The sequence below is a fragment of the Euprymna scolopes genome, chromosome 25, assembly GCF_053919585.1.
Source record: "Euprymna scolopes isolate OS-2025 chromosome 25, ASM5391958v1, whole genome shotgun sequence".
NCBI classification, from domain to species: domain Eukaryota; kingdom Metazoa; phylum Mollusca; class Cephalopoda; order Sepiida; family Sepiolidae; genus Euprymna; species Euprymna scolopes.
Window position 1 is genome coordinate 107,247,658 of NC_136506.1, and position 12,936 is coordinate 107,260,593.

Genomic DNA, 12,936 nt, shown 5'->3' on the forward strand with positions numbered 1-12,936 from the left:
CAAATTCTTAATGAACTGCCCCCTTAAGTAAACACTTCATCAAATCTCCACACTAACGTAATGTACTTGCAATAACCCTTATCCCTGAGTGGCTTCCGGGCCTTGATAAGTGGTGACCACTGTGTAAAAAAAAAAAAAAAAAAAAAAAATCTGATCACCTCAGATAAAAGATTAAACCTAAACAGTGCAGGCTCTTATTGAAAGAAAGGAATGAGAGTTTGTTGGGTTAATAGATGTAGAACAGTTGAGGTAGCAGGGTCAGCTGGGAGAACAAATCCAAGGAAATTATGGGAAGAAGTAGTAAGAATGGATCTGAAAAAAAGAGGGATAAACAAAGTCCTGGCCAGAGATAGTTTGGAAGTCAATTTTTAAAAGCAATCCAACACATGCGAGCATGTTAAACTAATGTCCAACAAAACATAACATGAAGTTTTGGCTTTTCTCCAGAATTATCCCATATTAAAAAACAAAAATGAGGAAACGAAAATATCATATTCCAAAAATCATATAAATTGATCAAGTAGTTTTATTTCATGTACTATTTTAAATTAATTATTTTTTTAGTTTTTTGAATCCTTTGAGATGAGGTGTCATAATTAGTGTTAAGTGTTAAGGCATTATGTTGAATAAAGATGGCAGTAGTAAATCAATCCGTCGAAGAATCAATGCAGTCGCGACCTTGAATGTTGAGTAACTCTTAAGAACAAAGATGGCGGCGAATAATCAGTGTAGTTTGGATCAGCATTTGTTCAGTCGTTTCAAGATGGAGACTGGCAGTGAACTGACTTGCATCCAAAATTCAATATTTTTATAATGAGGTCAGAGGTTTCGCATTGGTTTATTGTGCTAACCATAGTTATAAATAAGATCGTCCAAATGTTGGCAGTCATACCCTCCATTGTAATCAAAAATATTTTAACAATTTGTGTATTCATTTTTTTGCAGATTGTTATTCTCATCTTCATAGCTGTTGTTGTTTCACTATGTTTCGGCCAACTCATCCTCTGACCTTCGTCAGGTGGTTAACCGTGATAGGATAGGAATGTTGTATTTTCAGTAATTACTGCCTTCCATAGTTGTTGTCATCTCACCATATTTTTAATTCTCCCCAAAGTCAGGCCAGGGGATTAGTTGGCCAAAACTTTGTGAGACGACAACTAATTATTGAGGATACAGTTAAGAGACTCAGCATTTCTATTCCATCGCGGTTAACCACCTGATGAAGACCGGAGGAATAGTTGGCCGAAACGTTGTGAAACAACAACAACAACTATGAAGACGATGCTAATCTGCAAAAAAATAAATAATCCTCTGGTCTTCTTCAGGTGGTTAACCCTCACAGAATGCGGAGTCTTGTAATTGTATCCAGTTTTAAGCAATTGAGAATTGGTACGCACTGCAACATAAATCTTGCAAGTTTGAATTACTGAGTTATCTCCCTTTGTTTTATTTGTAAGATTGTTTTTAAAATGGCGGACAAGATAGCCACTCTTCTGTTACTCATAAAATTTTTCTTTAAAAATAAAACCACATGATCAATTAACATGATTTTTGTCATAAGATATTTTCGTTTCATCATGGGTACGTACATCATACAGATTTATGTTTAATATAAAGGAAGTTTCTTTCTTCACTTTGTTTATCATTTGCATTAAATTTATGAGTGTACAAGGGGGAACGATAAAATTATCGACCTAGAAAAGATGACACGATTCCATTTCCATTTGATGAAAACTAGTTTTCTTTTTTTGTTGCAGACCATCTACTAGTTGGTCAGTTGTGTACAAATCCCAAGAGCAATAGGAGCCTTCGATAATGTCTAAAAGGGACACAATGTTCGATGAGTGAGATCGGAAATGCACCATTGTACAACTTATGCTTTCTACTGATCTAAGTTATGACAACAGGACCGTTGCCAGCACCCTCAAAATGCATCACTTGATGGTCACGAATAACTTGGACATGTCCAGGGTGATGAAAACAAAGTTTCCAGCCACAGTTATGGTCTTTGGTGTGGTTTCAAGCGAGGGTCACATCATGCCACCTCACATCTTCAAAGTCGGCTTAAAAGTCAACACCAAAGTGTACCTGATGTGCTGAAGAGTGTGGTAATCCCCTATTGCAATCAGGTGGCCACTAGCTGACCCTGGCTGTGGCAGCTGGACTCGGCACCAGCCCACAAGTCCAAAGAGACTTAGACCAGGCTTCAGAAGAAGTGCTACACCTTTGTACCCTTCTCTCATTACCCCCCCCCTCTCTCCTTGATCTGAACCCACTTGACTACTTTGTTTGGTTGTGCATCAAGAACATCACCAATATGACCTCTCACAACACCAAAACCAGCCTGATCGCCGCTATCCTCCAAATATTTGCCGAGCTCCTGCCGGCACTTGTGGAAAAGGCATGCTCCCAATTCTCGATCCATATGGAAGCAGTGATTGAGGCTGAAGACGGCTACATTAAACAGATGTCAGCTGTACTACATAATCAAGTTACCAGAATCAATTTTTTCAATAGAAGTTTTAAAACTAAGCTGTAGTGCTGTTTTCTTAAGGGAGACACTTTTATCGTTTCGCCATGTATATCAGTCGGAATTCCTCAGTTTCAAACACAAATGACTGATTCTCCAGAGCGACATCTCATCGAACTCAGAACTGATAGCGGTAAAAGTGAAACAGTGCTCTCATTTTTAAATTGGAAAGTGCCAAGCAGTGTTTATTAAAAAAACGCCCCTCATCATTTCCAACTGAATTTGAGAAATTTTTTCACATGCCGATTATAAAAAAATATTTTGAAAAACTGTTTAAAAAATATTTTGAAACAGAAAATACAAAAAACATTCTTATTATGAAAACCAGTTTGATTTTCATGCGTTAATAAATAAAATAAATAATGGTGAAAACAATTTATTAATTAGCGCATCCCGAAAAATATAATGGGTAAACGTTTTTTTTTTGAGAAACATGCTTATTCATTTTTGATGTCAAAACTAGAAGCTGTCATCAAGTAGACTGTTTCTTTTTTATCTCCACACCATATTCATTCAAATGCTATCGGACATTTGTCAATGTTAGTTGTTCTTTTAATACTGTGAAGATTACAACAGTTTTGTCTCCTGAACTATGTGAGAAGTTGCCTCCCCCTACCCGGGTTTATGATGACGTGTATATGGGTGATCTGCATATAAAAGTGATTGTCTCTCGCCCTCTTTGTGTCTGATCATGTCTGTAAAACTAAAATATGTGTTAATTAATTTATCTTTTTGTCAACCATTGATATGACTTTCAATATGAATTTTATTTGAAACTAACAAGGTATGTTTTTTATTTAATTCATAATTAACATTAAAGGTTATGAATTAATTAATTAATTAATCTATAAATGCCATTATGAACAAGTGACGAATTCTAGTCAGAACATTTTCTTTTAACTGCCAGACTTTGGAACTGTTCTGTCTCATTGCTTTTTTTTCTTCTCGTATTCATTCCTTCTGTTTTTATTTCTTCTTCATCTCGTAGACTCCATGTAAGTGGCTTCAAGTCTTGATGTGATACTATGGCTCTCCCCCTACACAAAGTATTAGGAAGTGATAAAACAAAAAAGAGAGGAAATAATTGATTAGCAGAACCAAAATATAGGAAGTGAGGTTAGTAGAAAGACAATAGGAGGAGGTGGTTCATCATTCAGGTGGTGATCGAAAATAGGATTGTTAATCAAAATTTGGCGGTGATTGGGACAAAGGACCAAACATAGAGGTCGATATATTTAAAGTTAACTTACGGACATTTCAGGAGTAAGGGTGGGTTTTATGAACAGTTGATGACAGCGGGATACACAGAATAGATCGAGACAGCTTTGGTGGGTTTGAGGCTGACTTCGACCGACTGACAGTGTTGGCCTTACCAGACAACAAAGATGCAGACGTTGGCATTTTGAGGCTTGTTTTCCATGAGGGTGTCACACACGCACGCATGCACACAGAGTGTAGCTGATATCTACAGAATATGTTGGAATTTGTGCTTTACATTTTTTTTATACTTGTACATTAGCATTCACATCATCCACAATCGGCAAGACGACACAGCCAGAACTGGAAGAAGAAATGAAGAGATAAAGACGAAAACCATGTGACACGGTGCTGGGTCAGCGATTGATGCCGAGAGGGGCGGCATGGCTCACATTTAGATTTTCAAATAAAAAACATTTACAATAACAAACAAAAAACAATTTGTATTATTCGGACTACGATTCTTATCTTGGATAGACCGTGGTGCAATGGATAAAAGCATTGATTAACAATCAGTTCTAAGCGACAGCCTTCTGAAGATTGAAGGTTCAAATCTTACTACAGGTGATAACTAGGAATGCCATACATGCTATTCTATAAAACAGGTTAATTCATTATATATTATTTTTTTATTGGAATCCTTTGAGATGAGTAATTTGTATATTCATTTTTTATTTACGGACTGTTATCCTCATTTTTATAGTTATTGTTTCACCACGTTTTGGCTAATTTCAGGGCCGGTAGCGCAGTGGATAGAAGTGTTGAATCTCTACAGTTTCAGGAAAGCATGTCTGAAGATAACGATTTCAATCTTATCCAAAGCCAGCGAGACAACAACAACTATGGAAGGTAGTAATTACTGAGGATACAGTTAAGAAACTCGGCATTCCTATCCTGTTGTGGTTAATCACCTGAAGAAGACCAGAGGATCAGTTGGCCGAAACGTGAGGAAACAACAACTACGAAGATGAGGATAACTGTTCACAAATGAATAAATAAAAGTTATTTCATGACATAGCAGACTGGAGACATATTGATAAAGGTTTGATTTTCAGAGATTTTTTTTCTTTTTTTACAAAGGAGTCATGACTTATCAAGGCTTGGAGACGACTCGAGGATAAGGGTTAATGAGTGTATGGTCCTCAATGGGAAAATATCGTAGCAATCGCTAATAGGGAAAATTTGGTAAATTGGATTACTTAAGGGGGTTCATCAAGAACTTGTTCACGTTGGACTTGAAGACAACCATATTGGAGTCAGCTGGAAAAGCAGGGAAATGTAAGAGAATTCCACAGGTGTGCAGTTCTAAGAAAGAAACTTTGTTCATGGAATCTATGCTTAGGTTTAGGCACAGATAAAGAATGGCGGATGTTATTGATAGGCAAGTGTTTTTCGTGAAAGTTTGGCATGGAGGGGGGGGGGGCATAGATTGTAGCTCAGATGAGCACTTTCCATGTCTTATGGAAATTAAGTCATATTTGAAAATACGTGAGGATAAAAAAAATGTGTTGAAAAATAGTGGAAAATATGCGCATCATATCTTTTACCAAACATTTTAATTATCATTTTATTTATTTTTTATATTTATTAGTTTTCTCAACAAAAAATATGTATTTTCATTTAATTTTTGAACAAATCTTATTTATCCTCAGGTATTGGCCATTTTTATTTTTATTTTCAGATATCAGATTGATACCAATTTTTTGCTGGCTTGTAGAAAAGGCATTTTAAACAATTGTCATTTACTTTATGCATATTTTTATGACTTGAACATATCATCACGATCATTAACTTTTTTCTTTCAGATTATTTAAGCATCATTCATATTTTTTTGTAATATTCTCACCAATGTTGACCCAAATATGACCTTCTTTAGTTAAGAGGAAAGAAGCCATCTTTGATCATAATAATGCTCATCTTTGCACAACGCTAAGCTACTGACCAAAGATATTCAAAAAGAATTTTGTTGGGTAATCCTGCCCCATCCTACATATTTTCCTAACCTAGCTTCCTCGGATTTCAAAACCATTTTGATGAGAAGAGATTGAAAATGAGTTGGATTCATATTTCATATTAAAAGCTAAAGAATTCTATAAGCAGGGCATTTATAAGTTCGTTGACGGATGGATTGGTTGGTTGTTTTACGGCATATTAACCCTTTTCGGGTTATTTAATGCCGAATCCAAAGATTTTGAAGAAAAATTTTTGAATAGAATATATTTGTTGTTTTCAAGTCGGTTTCTATTTAACCCATAGTTGGGACCCCAACAGGTACTACCACTCCGGGTTAGAGTGGACCTGGGAGCAATGGTAATTAAAGGGTGGCTCCACACTCCCCAAACCCCGCAAGCTGGGCCTCATCACTGGATATAGTTTAAGATCATATCCAGGACCTTAACAGATGGAATCAAGTTATAGAAAGCAAAAGACGTTATTGTTATGAATAAACATTTTAAAAATCAGAATTTTTTTTAATTTTCAAGATGAAATTTTAAATCGGCAAACCTTTTGTACTGACCTAATAGAATTTTTTTTTAATTTCTGAAAATCAAACATTTTTAATTGGATTCTCAGCTGTGCCATGAAGTGAACCGCAGTAAAGAATACCATAAAAATAATTAACACTATGTGGTTACGGTTCAGACAACAAGAACAATCTACTTGTGTGGAATAGATAAAGGGTTTACTTGGAAATTTGGTACAGGTTTCTAAGTTCAGCATAAAGAGTTCCAAGTTCAAAAAAAAAAAATGCACCTGAAGGATGTCAAAGGTCACATCAAACAAAACGTGTAAATAACCAAGACAAAAAAATAGTAGTCCGACTAATAATTCAAAATAAAACAGAAGGTCAACAAGACTTTTTTTTTTTTTAAGTTTCATTTACTATGGGGAAAAAAAAAGAAGAAAATGTCTGTAGTGATGCCCACTGACTATATACAATTATTGCCATCAATTTTTCGTCTCTCCTGTTTGAATTTATCACATAAAACAAGCAAATACTTGACTAGAGCAGTGGTTCTCAATCTGTGGTCCATAGGCTCCTGATTTTTTTTTTTTTTTTTAATGTTATCAAGGTTACATAAAAGAAAAGAAAAACATTTTTAAATACATAAAATTTCATTCGATAGAATTTGTCAGGCTTTGGGTTGCAGACATAAAACAAAAAAAATAATAATAAATAAAACGAGCGCTCAGAACACTAGAAATAACGTCAGAGATAACACTGTCAACCAGACCAATTGGAACATCTCTTTTCAAATCGATCGTATTGTTAGTTAAATCATCAGATCAACTTATGGAAAACATTGTAATTTGATTGTACGTGAAATGCCTTTTTCGTTTAAATTAATCTCTGACAACTGAACTCTCACATTTTTTATGTCTAAAAAATTGTTTAATTTGAATTTTTGTAAAATGCCATTCGGAAAATTTAGTGAATAAATACTTACCCTACTATCAATTTTTATTTTTATTAATTTACTATTAAAAGACAGATTTAGTTTGATTTCAACTGTACTATTGTTGCATTATTGAATGTATATATAATTTACATGATATATACACACTGACAATTCTTTTATCACTATTCTCAAAATCAACACAGAGACGAATTTATCAACATAAGTTTTATTTACAATTAAGCTTCTTGCTCATTGAGAGAGAGAAAGAGAAAACATTAGTTGTAAGGGGCTGGTTGGTGTGTGATTCGCTGACAAAGAGGTGTCAAGATGTCAAATCACACTGACCGCTGTGTTTTTTCTCTCCGTTTTCTGTTTTTTATGTTTCTCTTATACGGTCACAAATTGACATTCCTGAAATTGTAAATATCAAGATATTACGTTATTCTTTTCTATTTTGCACTGCACAATTCATAACTTCTGACCTTGGAATGTAAACAGTTCTTTGTCTTAATTAGAATTCCGGTCATTTTTATGAGCCACCAAAAATGTAGATTGACTCCATCTGGAATGTGCATGTGTGCACACCTCTGCTTCCAAATGTACATTGCCACATCTCTATATCCAACACTATGAATCATATAAGAAGATTCAATGTGTTAACTGTTGAAATAAAGTTGTATTTCTATGTTATTTTTATACATTTTTTTTTTCAAAAAGTAATGGAATTTTGCGCATTGGTTTAGATTGGTTTGATCTAATAACTATTGCCTCTATCATGATTAATTTCTATTTCTCCCAAAATGACACGATACATTTATAAAGGTTTTTCACTTGTATTTTTAATTACACATTGCAAAAACTGAAATCGAGACGGAAAATTTCCACCAAACTTTGAATGGCCATAATTGCGCAACCAAAATAAATTTGCTTTCATTATTTTAGATGTACAAAGATCTATATGCTCATACTAAAACGTTTTTTTTAATATAACCAAAATAAAATGTTGGTTTGGGACAGCTAATATCAACACATTTGTGTGTTTAGATTACAGGTTTGGAACAGTTTTCTTTATTTTGCATGTTATTTTTGTTTCACAAGGTTTCGGTTGTTATACTCTCCGACCTTCTTCAGGTGTCTTTTGCCATGACTAATAGACTTCTGGGAATTTCAAGCTGGACCTTTTATTTAATCCCTCGAGGTTAGATTGCTCCCATTCTGTATTCCACGACTTTTTGTTCTTTTTTTCAAAAAAGTTAGTTCATCAAGCATTTAAAATCACAACATCTAAATAGAATTCTTCCTAGAACATTTAACCAACATCCATATTCATGCATCCAGTATGGCAAAAGTCTTTTGAAGGAGACAGGAAAATATGAGGTTGAAACCTTGTGAATATGGCAACCAAGATAAAGATTTTTTTTGTTGTTTCGCTATTTCTGGTTAGTTAGATTAGACTGTGCACTAATGTGAGCATTTTTATGACAGTTTTCTAAGCCTTACTACTTCCACTGTTTGGTGATCTAACAGGAACCAGTGTGTAAACGTGATGTTGTTAATATAGATGATAAAAAAAACAGTCCAATACCTGTAAATAAAATTAAACACGAGAGAAACATTGTCAAAAAATAAAAAAAGTTTCAGGCTATTTCACGCTGAAAAAAATTATATGGTTCTTATTTTTCTATGTAGCGTTAGGTTTTTTTTTTATATACCCTAATTTTGTACTCTCCAGCCACCTTCAAGTGTGTTTTTTTTTTTATTATTATTGTAGTAGATACATGAATGTAGACGTTGGTTAAAAGATGTTCTAGGGTTGATTCTAAGTAGATGTTGTGAGTTAAGTTCAAACCCTTGATGAGATAATTTTAAAAAAGTCATGGAATGCAGATTTGGAGTAATCTAGTCTGAATGGATTAAATAAATAGGTTCGGCTCGATATTCCCAGAAGTCCACCTGAAGGCAACTAAAGAGTAGAACAGATGAAACCTTGTTAAATGGCAACAACCAAGATATGGAAAACATTTCCAAATATGGAAATGACAATATCAACTCTCAGAAAAATATTGTCAGTTTGTTGGCTGTTTCATGCCATAACTTAAAAGGTTTCATTTTTAAAGGTGATCAGAGAGTGGTTATTATAGAAAATAACTGATACAGCAATGCAATTAAGCTAGAAACAAAAAGTCTTATTTTTTTTTTCAAAGACAAAACTAAAAATAATCCAATTCATCAAATTGACAGTGCTATTTCATGAGAAAAATATTAATTAAAAAATATTATAACATTCAAATCACAAGAACAACCTCTGATCCAAAAATTTAAGAATCTAAATGGAATTAAAAAAATCTAAATTTTTCTAAATCATTTACACAGTATTTGATAGTTTAATTTCCAAGCAACATCAACACCTATGTTGGTCATGTAGCACCAAAAATCATTTTCCATTTGCATTGATGAATATAGAAAAAAAAAATTTCTTTTAATATAATTATGTGTTCTCTCTCTCTCTCTCTCTCTCTCTCTCTCTCTCTCTCTCTCTCTCTCTCTCTCTCTCCTGTATATATATATATATATATATATATATATATATTGAAATTAGATCAAATCAGTAACTTTTGAGTTAACCTCAAAGATCAATTATCAACTTGCAAATACCAATAGCTCAATATTCAGTGGAATAGAGTTGTATGTATGTATGTATGTGATATTTTTACAAATATGTTTGAGATTTTTTTAAAAAGTGTAATTGAGAGAGGAATTTTTTAAGATTTTCTTTAAAATTTAATAATTTGAAGTATATTTTTTTTCATCATGGAAAATGTTGAATTATCAAATGTAAATAAAATGTGTTTAAATCGATAAAATATTTTATGATTTTAAATTGGATTTTAGAACATGAGACTTAATTTTCGAAAAGAAAGAATCGAAACATTTAAATTTAACCGTCAAGATAAAAAAAAAAAGTAACCGTTTTCTTGGGTCTTGCATTATTTTAGGAAAAACATGATTTAGTATTTTTAATTTCATTAACCATCTTTTCAGAGTCATAAAAAATATACATAAAAAAAATTATAAAGTAAAAAAAAAAAAGATAAACCAATATAATCTACACTAAACATTTGTACAATATAAATATGTACTAGCAGGCCGCCCGGCGTAGCCCGGTCGTAAAATACACTTAAATATGATATTTTGATTAATGCAGATTTCATATTTATTATTATTTTATATTGGACCCAATATGTAGTAATGATTTGAAAAGTTTTAAAAAAATGACTCGCGCGCCACCACCAAGAATTGAAACCAAAACGTTTAGTTTATGATTTACTTTTTCCTTTGGCGTTAATGCTTGAGCTATAAAGACATGTTTGCTGCAAGGCTAAAAATTAAAACATGAACCAATAGCTATTATGCTACGCATGCAGATTCGTAATGCTGTCGTTCGACCTTCACCTGACAAATTCCATTTTTTTAATTTTCACCGATTTTCCCCTACTAAAATCCAAATATAAAGTTCCGTGTGGGTTCGAATACCCTATATTAAGTTTAATGTCTGCAGACCAAAAACTGAGAGTTTAGTTGGCAACATTTTTTAAACAAATATATACGCATACATAAATATATATAGAAAGATGTTGTGTTTACTGTAACTTTTTTACACAAATATTATGCAAGTATAAATCATTTAGAATATCTGCATAAATATAATCACACGTAATAGTTAATTAAACATGATCATCCCATAGAAAAACCAAAAAATTAATAGAGAATTAATTAAAATTGATTTTTTAAAAGAATATGCAAATTAGCTCGATATTTTGCAGATGAATGCAATTCCATGACCCATATATAAATAAATAGAAAGAAGGGTTTCTAATATGAATATCAATACAAAAAAAAAAGAAAAAGAAAAAAAACATTATAGAAGTATATTATATTACATGACTAACGGGATTTTCAGAAAATATTGCCAATGTTTAAATAAGTTCCAACTAAATCAATTTTTAAAATCTTTCAAGATTGAGATCTGAAACAAGAATATTTTCGTTAATTCTTCAAAAGTTTTATCACTGAATATCTGCGTTTGAACTTAATACTTGAGAATTTTTAAAGACTTTGGAGAATCTTTAAAGGCTTTGGAGAAAAAAAATTTGAAATTTGTTATCGTCAAGGGAGGTAATCTTATTAATATATAAAAACTGATTATCTCCCTTGGAAAATTGAGCGGGGGGGGGGATTTAAAATGAATATGTCTGTTTTTTTTTCTCTCTCTCTAAAGGTTTCTGCTTTTCATATTTAACCTTTATTTCATATTCATTTTTATGACTCTGAAAGATCGATTAATGTTAGCATGAAAAAATATAGTGTCACAAATGATATCAATTATATAAAATAAAATAATTTGCAGCAGTACTGAAACCCACAGCCAGGTCAATCAACAGAATTCAGCACAACCCAATCTGAATAATAATAATAATAAAAAAAAAAAAAATGGATTTTTTACCAAACCGACCACACTAAACCCATGCACATATACAAAACATTATAATCATCAGATTGTAACAAAAAAAAAAAAAATTTTTTTCTGAAACTCTTCCATGTAAAAATGATTATTAATAATAAATACAATGTTCGTAAAAAGTCATTAAATATACAATCAGTTTATGGGTCGGGATAAAATATATCTTAAAAAAAATAGTTTAACCCATTATAGCAGGAAAATATTTAACAGCGCAAATTAATGAGACTTAAATGACCACTACAAATAAGTGGTTCTAAACCTTTTGTCTCATGGACCTCCTGTTATTCAGCATGTCAACCTCGACCCTTTTCAATATTACCCAACTCAAATAAGAGTTTAAAATCATATAAAAGAAAAAAAAAAAGTGTTATTTGTGCAATGTTTCAGTTGGATTGGTCTTCAACCGTCCTCGGTCATGTTGGTTGTTGATTAGAAAGGAAAAGAGAAAAGTCACTAGCTTCGCAGATATTTTCGTATTCTCTATTTTATAGTTATGGTTTCATATGTGTGACAAAATTGATTGGCAACTCTAATAAAGCAATCTTAGTAAGCAAATCAAGCCTAAAGATTAAAAGCATTTGGGAGGCTCTAATTGTAGTAAAAACAAATAAATTGTACACCCTTACAATTTTGACGATGAAAGGAAGATAATCCCCTGTCAATCTTTATTAGAATTGCCTCCCCTTTGTCAACCAATTTTTTCACACATACAGAACCGTAGCCATAAAATAGAGACTAACTCAGGGAACATGAAAATATCTGTGAAGCCAATGCCTTTTCTCTTTTTTCCAAACAACAACCAACATGCCGGGAACAGTCGAAGGCCAATCTAACCGAAACGTTTCACAAATAACAATCAAAATGAGAACAATAGTGCGATCAATACAAGCCCTCATCTAAAAAATTCAGAATTTAAAAAAAAAAATTTTTTTTTTAAAGTAGTGTTTTATTCTTTATAAGTGCCCATGTATTTGAATTATATTTTTTTTACAAACTGAACTTTTGTTTTTACGTTTTAACTTAAATACAAAACCTTCGATATATGGATTTAATTCTTTCCCATTTTAAAACATGGTGGCTTTTTCGGAGAATACACTGACCGAAGCGTGCAAGTAACACTCAAGACGAGAACAATAATCCAAAGAATGCAAATGATACAAACTGAATTGTGCTGCAAAAGAAACACTTTTAGCGCAATTTAATTTGTGAACTTGCCAAAAAAGAAA